The following is a 15,423-nucleotide window of genomic DNA, read 5'->3' on the forward strand; positions in this document are numbered from 1 at the left end:
TATAAAAGGTAATAGGTGGTTGAATGCAATCATTACATCAGCAGACTTGACGCGTATGAGAAAAAGCAGCAATGGTAACTAATAAAACCTGGAAAGGGGGAGTGGGGGGAGGTAAAGGGAGACAGAACCCCCCCCCCAATTCCCAAAACTTACACTGTAACTTTAGCTGGGACTGGCACTGGGGGCAAAAACATCACCCTGGTTGTCTTCCGCGGGAGCTGAGGACCTACAAGGCGGGCAGATATGGCAGACCACGCCACACACAGGGAGTGGGTATGGATATATGGAGCGGGTACGGATACAGGGAGCGGGTACGGATACATGGAGTGGGTACGGATACATGGAGTGGGTACGGATACATGGAGTGGGTACGGATACATGGAGCGGGTACGGATACATGGAGTAGGTACGGATACATGGAGCGGGTACGGATACATGGAGCGGGTACGGATACATGGAGCGGGTACGGATACATGGAGCGGGTACGGATACATGGAGCGGGTACGGATACATGGAGCGGGTAGGGATACATGGAGTGGGTACGGATACAGGGAGTGGGGTTAGTAGAGACATAGAAGAATATCTGTAGTAAATAAGTAGAAATGTGTAAGAAATATCTATATACTGAATGACCACTTTAGCCCCAGCCCCCGCAGATGTACGGCGCTCACCTGGGAGGAGCTGGGGGGGGGGTGATCGCTCGCCGCCGGAGGCGCACTCCCGCCCCGCTCATCAGCGGGGAAGCTAGTGCGTGTGATTGGCGGCTCCAATGGCCGCCGCCCACTTGCGATCTCCCGCCGCTGACAGAGAAGGATGGACGGCTGATGTAAACACAACCAACTGTCATTCTCCCTGAAGTGATCACAGAGGCTATATAGGATCACATGTCTCTGTGATGACTTCACAAGCCACGCCCCCCACAGTTAGAATTATGCCCCTAGGGTCACATTTAACCCCTTGATCACCAATTCTGTTAACCCCTTCCCTGTCAGTGTCATTACTACAGGGACAGTGCATATTTTTAGCCCTGATTACTGTAGTAATGTCACTGGTCCCGATCTGTCCGCTACAATGTCGCAGTCCCGCTAAAAATCGCAGATCGCCGCCATTACTCGTAAAAAATAAATAAAAATAAAATAAAAATGACAGAAATCTTTCCCTGTAGTTTGTAGACGCGATAACTTTTGCGCAAACCAATCAAAATACACTTACTGCGATTTTTTTTTTACCAAAAATATGTAGCATAAAAGAAATTGGCCTAAAATGTTAAAAAATTTTGATTTTTTACATTTTTTTGGTGGATTTTATTTAAAAGAATGTGAAAAATATTGTTATTTTTTCAAAATTGTTGCTATTTTTTTGTTTATAGCGCAAGAAATAAAAATCCCACAGGTGATCAAATACCACCAAAAGAAAGCTCTGTTTATGGGAAAAAAAGGACGTCAATTTAATTTGGGTAAAGCGTCGCACGACCGCGCAATTGTCTGTTAAAGTAACGCAGTGCCGAATCGCAAAATAGGGCCTGGTCATTGAGCAGCCGAATCCTGAAAGTGGTTAATGAGAGTAGATGGTGAGACTAGCAGAGTGTAGGTGGGAAAGTGAAGGGATGAAATGGGAATGCTTGTGAAGAAGGATAGGATGAAAAGGAAGTGAAGTCCACACCAAGGAGGGTGTGAAGGAACATGGGGGGTGATAAAAGTCACAAAAAAAGGGAGGAAATAGATGGGAACCGGAACCATCACCGGGGACAGGAAGGAGCTGTGATAAAAAAGAGGACCCAAGATAACAAAACCAGAGAAGAAATGTGCCGGGGAATCACCAGAGGAAAATCCAAACCCCAAAAACAAATGTGTCCTAAATAATCCTCTCTCGTGTTTTCAGCTTTTTGATCTTACATCTTGTGGCTTTTCTTGGCCTCCGTTGTCCCAATCGGGAGCTGTGATGCGTGCCGGATATCCTCCTTGTTCCCCCTTGCCTTCTGGATGTGGGGGACCAGTTGGGCGGTGCCGCCACGCCCTGCGTCCGGCGTGTGACGTCATTTTTGGCGACAATGCGCTGACCGCTGTTTGCTATCTCAGTGTACAATAGGCGGCCCGCTGGACGGTTCTGCCTCGGCATTTACCATTCCCGCAGTGGCCGCGTCTATGTGCAGTGCCGGGAACGCTGGAGAGTGATGCTGGACTCACAGGGATGGGCGGCTTTTGGCGGTCACGGGACACATTTGTTTTTGGGGTTTGGATTTTCCTCTGGTGATTCCCCGGCACATTTCTTCTCTGGTTTTGTTATCTTGGGTCCTCTTTTTTTTATCACAGCTCCTTCCTGGCCCCGGTGATGGTTCCGGTTCCCTTCTATTTCCTCCCTTTTTTTGTGACTTTTATCACCCCCCATGTTCCTTCACACCCTCCTTGGTGTGGACTTCACTTGCTTTTCATCCTATCCTTCTTCACAAGCATTCCCATTTCATCAATAGCGACAATTTTGAAAAAATAACAATATTTCTCTTACGTCCTCCAACAGTCGCCGCCACTTCATAATCTTCACTAATGGGGTAATTGACCTTTGCTCCGCAGGAGTAGCTAGGCAACCAGATTTGTTAATATCAAAGCTTTTAGCATATCACACCCCTAGCGGGCGGTCCCCTCAGTCAATACCTCCCTGCTTCCAGCATTCTCAACTCAGTTTTCAATTGCCTAGCTTAGGAGTGGCTGGCTGTTTCCTGTGCTGGGGCTTTCAGTCTCAGCCTTCTATCCTCTTTTTGATTTTATTTTGAGTATTTTTCTCTTTCTTTTACTTAGCTGTTCTTTTCTCAGCATTAGTTTAGTTTCTTCGGATGAAGATGATCGTGCGGAGCTGGGTCTCGGACTGGCCACCCTGGATCCCAGGGCTCAGGGCCAGGGGTTCCCCAGCCTGCCATCGAGCGTTCAGCTCAGGTTTCCCTGGCATATTGAACGACCCATCCCTGTTCGCTGCAGGGATGCTGCCTGTGAGGTGGCTACCTCACCGGACGCCATTTGCGGTTTCGCACTGCAGTCCGCTGCGTCCTGGCTGCGACACTCCCTGTCCTCAGTACAGCGGTTTGGTCGCTGGAGAAAGCTCCCCATGCCATCCGGAATGGTAAGTGCACTTCTATGTGGGGACCTGTCTGTTTTGGGTGTCAGTGACTGTGTGACCCTGCATGTCTGTGTGTGTGCTGAGCTCCCTGTCAGATTCCTGTGTGGAATAGCTGCCTTTCTGTGGGCTGCGGCGGGGGGGGGGGGGGCTCTCCCGCTCTGCTGTGTGAGATGTATGGGGCAGACTGGGCTCAGACATGCTGTGCGGCGACCGCTAATGCGGCCCGCCATTTTTTTCGGCAAACTGGTGACCGGCCCTGTGTGGTACAGCGCGGTGTTTTGGCGCCAAACGCCGCCATTTTGGCGGCGATCGCTCATACAGCCACATGTCGGCGCCATTTTCTCATTGCCTACAATGCCTCAGCCGAGCGGCCATGTTTGTGAAGCCTGCATAGCCTTTATAGGGCTGTCAGTCATTGCATCACTTCCTTTTGCTCTGAAACAGCGATCGGTGGCAGCAGCCTGTGTGGTCTCTCCAGGTTTTTACCTTCCTTATCCTGTATTTCCTTGCTCAGTGTCCTTATCCCTGTGGGGGTCGGTACATACTGTAGTGTGCGGTGGGCTGCGCTCGCCGCGGTCTTAAAGGGGCAGTACTTCATTTCAATTATTACTGGGGCATGGATTCTCAGGATTGCAAGTTTCCTCCTTGGTGGGGGGCCAAGGGGCTGCTGCATCCCCCGAGGGGGCTGATCTGGCTGCTATTGTGACGAACTTGGCTTCTCAGGTGCAGATGCTAATGGCTGATCGATCCGCAAAACGGCCCAGATTGTCTATTTCCTCTGATTCAGAGGGCGATGGGGCTGCTATGGCTGGAGTGCCCTTCTCATGGTCTCGTTCGTCTCTGGACCTTGTGGGGTCTGAGGGGGAGGCTGAGGTAGAAGGAGTTGATAATTCCCCCCCCTGGCTCACCTGAAGAGCTTGCACTCATGGATGAGTTGGTTGCTTCTATCAAGGAAACACTGCGTTTGCAGGATGAACCATGTCCTCCTGCTTTGATGTCCTCTTATGCCCAGCGGAATTTCAGCGCGCTGTTGATGAGCAATGGCGCAATTTAAAGTAGCCCTTTACTGTGCCAAGTAAGTTCAAGCTGCGTTATCTATTTACACCCACCACTGATGAGCGTTGGTGTGTGCCGCCTCAGGTGGATCACGCGGTGGCAGTTTTGAATAAATCTACTGCCATTCCTGCTGAGGATACCCCGGTGTTCCGGGACCCTACGGACAGGAGATTGGAGTCTCTTGCCCGTCATGCCTATACGGTTGCCGGTTCTATGCTGAAGCCTATTTTTGCTTCCATTATGGCAGCCCAGGCTATTGCGGATTGGACGCAGGTGCTCAGGCGCACCCTGGTGGCTGACTCTGCTCCGCCGACAACGTTGGCTATGGTGGATCAAATTCATCAGGGTGTCATGTATTTGTGTGATGCGGACTTGGATTTAGTCCCTTTGGCTGCACGCCTCTCAAGTGTAGCGGTGTTGAACCGTCGCCCAGAGATGTATAGTAACGAAGTAGAACTACTTAAGTACTGTACTTAAGTACCGAAATGCGGTATCTGTACTTTCCTAGAGTAGAATTTTTTTCTTCTACTTTTACTTCACTACATGTTTTCGATGATTTCGATACTTCTACTCCAATATTTTTTTTTTGTGCTGCATAGTTACTCGTTACTTTTAAAAAAATTACCACGGCCAGAACAGTAGATGGCAGATTGCATAAAGCTCAAAAAAATGTGTATAATGTAATTTGTAAATCAGCGCATACGAAAATAAAGGCTGTGTATAATAAAAGCTGCTATACCAAATCTTTCCAATAAAAAGAAAATATGAAACAAACAAATAAATGGTGCTACAGCGCTTAAAGTGCATCAAGAAACTACTAACAAACACAGGTTAATCATTTGAATAAATCATTTGAAATAATAAAAAACAATATGATGTTCAAACTTTTGACTTCTTTCTTTAATAACTACATAACACAGTACTTCTACTTCTACTTTCAGTACTTGAGTAGAAATTTTTTTTCAAAACTACTGGTACTTTTTACTTTTAGTACTTAAGTAGCAAATTTTTTGAAAAAACTACTTGCAATACTTAAGTAAAAAAAATGTTGAATACTTTAGTACTTCTACTTAAGTAACTTTTTCTGCGAGCACTTCCACTTCTACTCAAGTCACTTTTTGATCGAGCACTTGTACTTTTACTCAAGTAGAAATTTCGAGTACTTTATACAAGTCTGCCGTCGCCTGATATGGCTGAAATGTTGGTCGGTTGACCAATCATCTCGCAAGACTTTAGCTAATTTACCCTACGCGGGATCTCGCCTTTTTGGCGAGTCTTTGGATACTCTGATAAAGGGAATTTCCGGGGGTAAGAGCACTCTCTTACCCCACTCTCAAAAGAATAAGTCTGTTCGCAGTAAGAAGAATACCTCGTTTAGGCCCTCTCAGGGGTCCTTTCGTGCCTTTCGGTCGCAATACAAGGGCAAGCCCTTCAAGGGCCAAGGCCCCCAGAAGAAGCCGTGGGCAGGTAAGCAGAAGTCCGGCCAGTCCGGGTCCGCTGCCCATGCCAATTCGGCCTGAAGGGGCGCCCTCACCCGGTTCTGGGGTGGGGGGACGTTTGCTCGGTTTTCTTCAACCCTGGCTGGCCCGCATTCGGGACAGGTGGGTTCAGGAAATCGTTCGATCTGGATACAAGATCGAGTTTCTCTCTCGGCCGGCGAGCAGATTTTTGCCCTCAAATCTTCAGCTGCCTCCGGAGCGCTTGCAGGATCTGCACCTGGCGGTGCGGGACCTGCGGGCCCAGGGAGTGGTGGTTCCGGTGCCTCATCGGGACAGATTTCGGGGGTTCTACTCCAATCTGTTCACTGTGCCCAGAAAGGAGGGCAAGGTACGTCTGATTTTGGACTTAAAAGCTCTGAACCGCTTTGTGTTGGAATCCCTGCGCTCGGTGGTGGCTGCCCTGGTTCTGGGGGAATTCATGGCCTCCATCGACTTGAAGGATGCGTACCTTCACATCCCAATTTTCGAGGGTCACCAGAGGTACCTTCGATTCGCCATTGCGGAGGATCATTACCAATTTGTGGCGTTACCCTTTGGTCTCGCTTCGGCTCCGCGGGTTTTCACCAAGGTGCTTGTGCCGGTCCTGGCTTTGTTGAGAGCCCAGGGCATCTCTGTCTTGGGGTATCTGGACGATATCTTGATTCGGTCTGCGACCAGTCAGGGCCTGGTGAACGACCTGTCCATCACGATGCAGACTCTGCAGGAGTTCGGTTGGACGATAAATTTTCCAAAATCAACGCTGTGTCTGTCGGTTCGTCTTCCCTACCTGGGGATGATCTTGGACTCTGTTCAAGCGAAGGTCTTCCTGCCGGAAGACAAGCTCCGGACACTTCAGGACGAAGTCAGGTCCCCCAGGGACACTCAGTGCTCATCCCTCCGGACATGTATGAGGTGTCTGGGATTGATGGTCTCGGCTTTCGAGGCGATTCCCTTCGCCCAGTTTCACACGCGGGATCTTCAGGCGGAGATCCTGGCCAAGTGGGACGGGCGTCCGCAATCTCTGGATCTGCGGATTTCGTTGAGCCGCCTTGCCCGAAGGGGTCTTTTGTGGTGGCTCCAGTCCCCGGCGGTGTCGGGGGGCAAGTCCTTTCGTCCTCTGTCGTGGACGGTGATCACCACGGATGCCAGCATGTCGGGCTGGGGTGGTGTTCTGGGCGTTCTGTCCGCCCAGGGAACTTGGTCGGAGGAGGAATCCTCCCTTCCGATCAACATTCTGGAATTGCGAGCGATAAATCTCTGCCTTCTACATTGGTCGGAACGGCTTCAGGGCCGTCCGGTTCGGGTGCAGACGGACAATGCCACAGCGGTGGCCTACATACACCAAGGGGGCACCAGGAGTGCCGGAGCGGCTCGGAAAGTAGCCGACATTCTGTCTTGGGCCGAGACGCACGTCCCGGCGATATCTGCAGTTCACATTCCGGGGGTGGAGAACTGGCAGGCGGATTATCTGAATCGCCAGACCCTGGACCAGGGAGAATGGTCCCTTCACCCGGATGTCTTCCAGATGTTGTGCGAGAAGTGGGGTTCCCCAGATGTGGACCTGTTCGCGTCTCGTCTAAACAACAAGGTGGAAAGGTTCGTGGCAAGGACGCGCGATCCTCGGGCAGACGCGTTAGTGGCGCCCTGGCATCAGTATCGTCTGCTGTATGCCGTTCCACCGATTCAGCTGCTGTCCAGGCTCCTTCGCAGGTTGGCCTCGGAAACGCACACGGTGATTCTGGTGGCGCCAGACTGGCCTCGCCGGTCTTGGTACGCAGACCTCGTGAATCTGGCGGTCGACGCTCCGTGGCGTCTGCCTCTTCGAGAAGATCTCCTGTCTCAAGGACCGATATTCCATCCTGCTTTACAGTCGCTGGCTTTAACGGCCTGGCTGTTGAAAGCCAGGTCCTGAAGGATAGGGGTCTTTCCCCTGAGGTCATCCCTACTTTGATCAAGGCTAGAAAAGCCTCTTCGGGGAAGATTTACTACCGTACTTGGAAAGCGTATTTTGCCTGGTGTGAGTCCAGGGGGTATTCCCCTCGCTCCTATTCGGTGTCGAGGGTGTTGGCTTTCCTTCAAACGGGCGTGGACCAGCGTTTGGCGTTGGCCACGATTAAGGGTAAGATTTCTGCACTGGCCGTTCTCTTTCAACGCCCTGTGGCGTCTAATTCTTTGGTTAGCACCTTTGTTCAAGGGGTGCGACACTTGGCCCCTCCTCGGAGGGACCCTTTACCTCCATGGGACCTGAACCTTGTTCTGTCCGTGTTACAGCATGCTCCCTTTGAGAAGATCAGGGAGATCTCGTTGTCTCTGTTGTCCAAGAAGGTTGCCTTTTTGGTGGCAATCACTTTGGCTCGCAGGGTGTCGGAGCTGGCGGCCTTGTCCTGCAGCTCTCCCTACTTGGTGATTCACTTGGATATGGTGGTCTTACGACCTAACCCTTCTTTTCTTCCGAAGAGGATCTCGGAATTTCACCTCAATGAGGACATTGTCTTGCCTTCACTTTGCGCGAAGCCTAAGCATCCAAAGGAGGTGGCCTTGCATTCCTTGGATGTTGTTCGGGCGATCAGGGTTTACCTGTCATCGACGAAATCCTTTCGCAAGTCGGATTCTCTATTTGTCCTTCCAGAGGGACCTCAGAAGGGCATGGCGGCGTCGGCTGCGACCATCGCCAAATGGATCAGACAGACCATTGTGCAAGCCTATGCTTTGAAGGGGAAGGTTCCTCCTTTCTCTGTGAAGGCGCACTCTGCAAGATCTCTGAGTACGTCTTGGGCCTATCGTCATCAGGCTTCTGTGGCCCAGGTGTGTAAGGCGGCGACTTGGTCGTCCATTCACACTTTCTCAAAATTTTACAAAGTGGATGTTCAGGCATCGGCAGATGCTTCCTTTGGCCGTAAAGTTCCTAGGCGGCAGTGCCTTAGGGTCCCTTGTTTGGGTCCTTGGCTGTTGGGGTGTTTTACCCCTAGGTTACTTGTTCTTTCCTGGATTGTTGCTCCTATTGAGCACGTTTTCCTGTTGCCCAGTTGGTTCTCTTACTTTGGTAAGGTTCCTTTCTCTGATGTGGGTACTGCGTTGCTTTAGGCGCGGCTGCGTTTTTCCCACCCCTCATGTCTACACTGCTCTGGGACGTCCCCATTAGTGAAGATTATGAAGTGGCGGCGACTGTCGGAGGACGTAAGAGAAAACGGAATTTTTGTAAAACTTACCGTAAAATTCCTTTCTCTGAGTCCTCCGACAGTCGCCGCCCCCGCCCCTCTTTTGGGGTTTTTGTGTACTCTTACTGCTATGTTTTTTATTTTTTTATTTTTTGTTTTTTATTTTTTTTACTAGTAATGGCGGCGATCTGCAATTTTTAGCGGGACTGCGACATTGTAGCGGACAGATCGGACCCCTGACTGATATTTTTGACACTTTGGAGGGGACCAGTGACATTACTACAGTAATCAGGGCTAAAAATATGCACTGTCCCTGTACTAATGACACTGGCAGGGAAGGGGTTAACAGTATTGGTGATCAAGGGGTTAAATGTGACCCTAGGGGTGTGATTCTAACTGGGGGGGGGCGTGGCTTGTGAAGTCATCACAGTGACATGCGGTCCTATATAGCCTCTGTGATCACTTCAGGGAGAATGACAGTTGGTTGTGTTTACATCAGCCGTCCGTCCTTCTCTGTCAGCGGCGGGTGATCGCAAGTGGGCGGCGGCCATCGAATCCACCTGTCACACACACTAGCTTCCCCGCTGAGGAGCGGGGGCGGGAGCGCGCCTCTGGCGGCGAGCGATCACCCCCTAGCTCCTCCCAGGCGAGCGCAGTACATCTGCGGGGGTTGGGGCTAAAGTGGTCATTCAGTATATAGATATTTATTACACATTTCCACTTATTTACTACAGATATTCTTCTATGTCTCTACTAGCCCCACTCTATATATCCGTACCCACTCCATGTATCCGTACCCACTCCCTGTATCCGTACCCACTCCCTGTATCCGTACCCACTCCCTGTATCCGTACCCACTCCATGTATCCGTACCCACTCCATTTATCCGTACCCGCTCCATGTATCCGTACCCACACCATGTATCCGTACCCACTCCATGTATCCTTACCCGCTACCCTACGGACAGGAGATTGGAGTCTCTTGCCCGTCATGCCTATACGGTTGCCGGTTCTATGCTGAAGCCTATTTTTGCTTCCATTATGGCAGCCCAGGCTATTGCGGATTGGACGCAGGTGCTCAGGCGCACCCTGGTGGCTGACTCTGCTCCGCCGACAACGTTGGCTATGGTGGATCAAATTCATCAGGGTGTCATGTATTTGTGTGATGCGGACTTGGATTTAGTCCCTTTGGCTGCACGCCTCTCAAGTGTAGCGGTGTTGAACCGTCGCCCAGAGATGTATAGTAACGAAGTAGAACTACTTAAGTACTGTACTTAAGTACCGAAATGCGGTATCTGTACTTTCCTAGAGTAGAATTTTTTTCTTCTACTTTTACTTCACTACATGTTTTCGATGATTTCGATACTTCTACTCCAATATTTTTTTTTTGTGCTGCATAGTTACTCGTTACTTTTAAAAAAATTACCACGGCCAGAACAGTAGATGGCAGATTGCATAAAGCTCAAAAAAATGTGTATAATGTAATTTGTAAATCAGCGCATACGAAAATAAAGGCTGTGTATAATAAAAGCTGCTATACCAAATCTTTCCAATAAAAAGAAAATATGAAACAAACAAATAAATGGTGCTACAGCGCTTAAAGTGCATCAAGAAACTACTAACAAACACAGGTTAATCATTTGAATAAATCATTTGAAATAATAAAAAACAATATGATGTTCAAACTTTTGACTTCTTTCTTTAATAACTACATAACACAGTACTTCTACTTCTACTTCTACTTTCAGTACTTGAGTAGAAATTTTTTTTCAAAACTACTGGTACTTTTTACTTTTAGTACTTAAGTAGCAAATTTTTTGAAAAAACTACTTGCAATACTTAAGTAAAAAAAATGTTGAATACTTTAGTACTTCTACTTAAGTAACTTTTTCTGCGAGCACTTCCACTTCTACTCAAGTCACTTTTTGATCGAGCACTTGTACTTTTACTCAAGTAGAAATTTCGAGTACTTTATACAAGTCTGCCGTCGCCTGATATGGCTGAAATGTTGGTCGGTTGACCAATCATCTCGCAAGACTTTAGCTAATTTACCCTACGCGGGATCTCGCCTTTTTGGCGAGTCTTTGGATACTCTGATAAAGGGAATTTCCGGGGGTAAGAGCACTCTCTTACCCCACTCTCAAAAGAATAAGTCTGTTCGCAGTAAGAAGAATACCTCGTTTAGGCCCTTTCAGGGGTCCTTTCGTGCCTTTCGGTCGCAATACAAGGGCAAGCCCTTCAAGGGCCAAGGCCCCCAGAAGAAGCCGTGGGCAGGTAAGCAGAAGTCCGGCCAGTCCGGGTCCGCTGCCCATGCCAATTCGGCCTGAAGGGGCGCCCTCACCCGGTTCTGGGGTGGGGGGACGTTTGCTCGGTTTTCTTCAACCCTGGCTGGCCCGCATTCGGGACAGGTGGGTTCAGGAAATCGTTCGATCTGGATACAAGATCGAGTTTCTCTCTCGGCCGGCGAGCAGATTTTTCCCCTCAAATCTTCAGCTGCCTCCGGAGCGCTTGCAGGATCTGCACCTGGCGGTGCGGGACCTGCGGGCCCAGGGAGTGGTGGTTCCGGTGCCTCATCGGGACAGATTTCGGGGGTTCTACTCCAATCTGTTCACTGTGCCCAGAAAGGAGGGCAAGGTACGTCTGATTTTGGACTTAAAAGCTCTGAACCGCTTTGTGTTGGAATCCCTGCGCTCGGTGGTGGCTGCCCTGGTTCTGGGGGAATTCATGGCCTCCATCGACTTGAAGGATGCGTACCTTCACATCCCCATTTTCGAGGGTCACCAGAGGTACCTTCGATTCGCCATTGCGGAGGATCATTACCAATTTGTGGCGTTACCCTTTGGTCTCGCTTCGGCTCCGCGGGTTTTCACCAAGGTGCTTGTGCCGGTCCTGGCTTTGTTGAGAGCCCAGGGCATCTCTGTCTTGGGGTATCTGGACGATATCTTGATTCGGTCTGCGACCAGTCAGGGCCTGGTGAACGACCTGTCCATCACGATGCAGACTCTGCAGGAGTTCGGTTGGACGATAAATTTTCCAAAATCAACGCTGTGTCTGTCGGTTCGTCTTCCCTACCTGGGGATGATCTTGGACTCTGTTCAAGCGAAGGTCTTCCTGCCGGAAGACAAGCTCCGGACACTTCAGGACGAAGTCAGGTCCCCCAGGGACACTCAGTGCTCATCCCTCCGGACATGTATGAGGTGTCTGGGATTGATGGTCTCGGCTTTCGAGGCGATTCCCTTTGCCCAGTTTCACACGCGGGATCTTCAGGCGGAAATCCTGGCCAAGTGGGACGGGCGTCCGCAATCTCTGGATCTGCGGATTTCGTTGAGCCGCCTTGCCCGAAGGGGTCTTTTGTGGTGGCTCCAGTCCCCGGCGGTGTCGGGGGGCAAGTCCTTTCGTCCTCTGTCGTGGACGGTGATCACCACGGATGCCAGCATGTCGGGCTGGGGTGGTGTTCTGGGCGTTCTGTCCGCCCAGGGAACTTGGTCGGAGGAGGAATCCTCCCTTCCGATCAACATTCTGGAATTGCGAGCGATAAATCTCTGCCTTCTACATTGGTCGGAACGGCTTCAGGGCCGTCCGGTTCGGGTGCAGACGGACAATGCCACAGCGGTGGCCTACATACACCAAGGGGGCACCAGGAGTGCCGGAGCGGCTCGGAAAGTAGCCGACATTCTGTCTTGGGCCGAGACGCACGTCCCGGCGATATCTGCAGTTCACATTCCGGGGGTGGAGAACTGGCAGGCGGATTATCTGAATCGCCAGACCCTGGACCAGGGAGAATGGTCCCTTCACCCGGATGTCTTCCAGATGTTGTGCGAGAAGTGGGGTTCCCCAGATGTGGACCTGTTCGCGTCTCGTCTAAACAACAAGGTGGAAAGGTTCGTGGCAAGGACGCGCGATCCTCGGGCAGACGCGTTAGTGGCGCCCTGGCATCAGTATCGTCTGCTGTATGCCGTTCCACCGATTCAGCTGCTGTCCAGGCTCCTTCGCAGGTTGGCCTCGGAAACGCACACGGTGATTCTGGTGGCGCCAGACTGGCCTCGCCGGTCTTGGTACGCAGACCTCGTGAATCTGGCGGTCGACGCTCCGTGGCGTCTGCCTCTTCGAGAAGATCTCCTGTCTCAAGGACCGATATTCCATCCTGCTTTACAGTCGCTGGCTTTAACGGCCTGGCTGTTGAAAGCCAGGTCCTGAAGGATAGGGGTCTTTCCCCTGAGGTCATCCCTACTTTGATCAAGGCTAGAAAAGCCTCTTCGGGGAAGATTTACTACCGTACTTGGAAAGCGTATTTTGCCTGGTGTGAGTCCAGGGGGTATTCCCCTCGCTCATATTCGGTGTCGAGGGTGTTGGCTTTCCTTCAAACGGGCGTGGACCAGCGTTTGGCGTTGGCCACGATTAAGGGTAAGATTTCTGCACTGGCCGTTCTCTTTCAACGCCCTGTGGCGTCTAATTCTTTGGTTAGCACCTTTGTTCAAGGGGTGCGACACTTGGCCCCTCCTCGGAGGGACCCTTTACCTCCATGGGACCTGAACCTTGTTCTGTCCGTGTTACAGCATGCTCCCTTTGAGAAGATCAGGGAGATCTCGTTGTCTCTGTTGTCCAAGAAGGTTGCCTTTTTGGTGGCAATCACTTTGGCTCGCAGGGTGTCGGAGCTGGCGGCCTTGTCCTGCAGCTCTCCCTACTTGGTGATTCACTTGGATATGGTGGTCTTACGACCTAACCCTTCTTTTCTTCCGAAGAGGATCTCGAAATTTCACCTCAATGAGGACATTGTCTTGCCTTCACTTTGCGCGAAGCCTAAGCATCCAAAGGAGGTGGCCTTGCATTCCTTGGATGTTGTTCGGGCGATCAGGGTTTACCTGTCATCGACGAAATCCTTTCGCAAGTCGGATTCTCTATTTGTCCTTCCAGAGGGACCTCAGAAGGGCATGGCGGCGTCGGCTGCGACCATCGCCAAATGGATCAGACAGACCATTGTGCAAGCCTATGCTTTGAAGGGGAAGGTTCCTCCTTTCTCTGTGAAGGCGCACTCTTCCAGATCTCTGAGTACGTCTTGGGCCTATCGTCATCAGGCTTCTGTGGCCCAGGTGTGTAAGGCGGCGACTTGGTCGTCCATTCACACTTTCTCAAAATTTTACAAAGTGGATGTTCAGGCATCGGCAGATGCTTCCTTTGGCCGTAAAGTTCCTAGGCAGCAGTGCCTTAGGGTCCCTTGTTTGGGTCCTTGGCTGTTGGGGTGTTTTACCCCTAGGTTACTTGTTCTTTCCTGGATTGTTGCTCCTATTGAGCACGTTTTCCTGTTGCCCAGTTGGTTCTCTTACTTTGGTAAGGTTCCTTTCTCTGATGTGGGTACTGCGTTGCTTTAGGCGCGGCTGCGTTTTTCCCACCCCTCATGTCTACACTGCTCTGGGACGTCCCCATTAGTGAAGATTATGAAGTGGCGGCGACTGTCGGAGGACGTAAGAGAAAACGGAATTTTTGTAAAACTTACCGTAAAATTCCTTTCTCTGAGTCCTCCGACAGTCGCCGCCCCCGCCCCTCTTTTGGGGTTTTTGTGTACTCTTACTGCTATGTTTTTTATTTTTTTATTTTTTGTTTTTTATTTTTTTTACTAGTAATGGCGGCGATCTGCAATTTTTAGCGGGACTGCGACATTGTAGCGGACAGATCGGACCCCTGACTGATATTTTTGACACTTTGGAGGGGACCAGTGACATTACTACAGTAATCAGGGCTAAAAATATGCACTGTCCCTGTACTAATGACACTGGCAGGGAAGGGGTTAACAGTATTGGTGATCAAGGGGTTAAATGTGACCCTAGGGGTGTGATTCTAACTGGGGGGGGGCGTGGCTTGTGAAGTCATCACAGAGACATGCGATCCTATATAGCCTCTGTGATCACTTCAGGGAGAATGACAGTTGGTTGTGTTTACATCAGCCGTCCGTCCTTCTCTGTCAGCGGCGGGTGATCGCAAGTGGGCGGCGGCCATCGAATCCACCTGTCACACACACTAGCTTCCCCGCTGAGGAGCAGGGGCGGGAGCGCGCCTCTGGCGGCGAGCGATCACCCCCTAGCTCCTCCCAGGCGAGCGCAGTACATCTGCGGGGGTTGGGGCTAAAGTGGTCATTCAGTATATAGATATTTATTACACATTTCCACTTATTTACTACAGATATTCTTCTATGTCTCTACTAGCCCCACTCCATGTATCCGTACCCACTCCCTGTATCCGTACCCACTCCCTGTATCCGTACCCACTCCATGTATCCGTACCCACTCCATTTATCCGTACCCGCTCCATGTATCCGTACCCACTCCATGTATCCTTACCCGCTCCATGTATCCGTACCCACACCATGTATCCGTACCCACTCCATGTATCCGTACCCACTCCATGTATCCTTACCCATTCCATGTATCCCAACCCACTCCATGTATCCGTACCCACTCCCTGTGTGTGGCGTGGTCTGCCGTATCTGCCCGCCTTGTGGGTCCTCGGCTCCCGTCGGAGACTCCCAGGGTGATGTTTTTGCCCCCAGTGCCAGTCCCAGCTAAAGTTACAGTGTAAGTTTTGGGAATTGGGGGGTTCTGTCTCCCTTCCCTTCCCCCCCCTCCC

General features: G+C 50.8%; 2 protein-coding genes across 2 annotated transcripts in view; one reads left to right on the forward strand and one right to left on the reverse strand.

Annotated features, from left to right (window-relative positions):
• LOC309567520 (uncharacterized protein) overlaps positions 1 to 15,423 on the reverse strand; it is a gene marked incomplete at its 5' end in the record, with an annotated part of 1,161,679 nt that overhangs the window by 274,419 nt on the left and 871,837 nt on the right. The window lies entirely within an intron of this gene.
• Positions 1 to 15,423, forward strand: part of LOC309566962 (uncharacterized protein) — a 162,345-nt gene that overhangs the window by 1,418 nt on the left and 145,504 nt on the right. The window lies entirely within an intron of this gene.

The sequence above is a fragment of the Pelophylax lessonae genome (genome assembly GCF_965119305.1).
Source record: "Pelophylax lessonae genome assembly, chromosome: 11".
NCBI classification, from domain to species: Eukaryota; Metazoa; Chordata; class Amphibia; order Anura; family Ranidae; genus Pelophylax; species Pelophylax lessonae.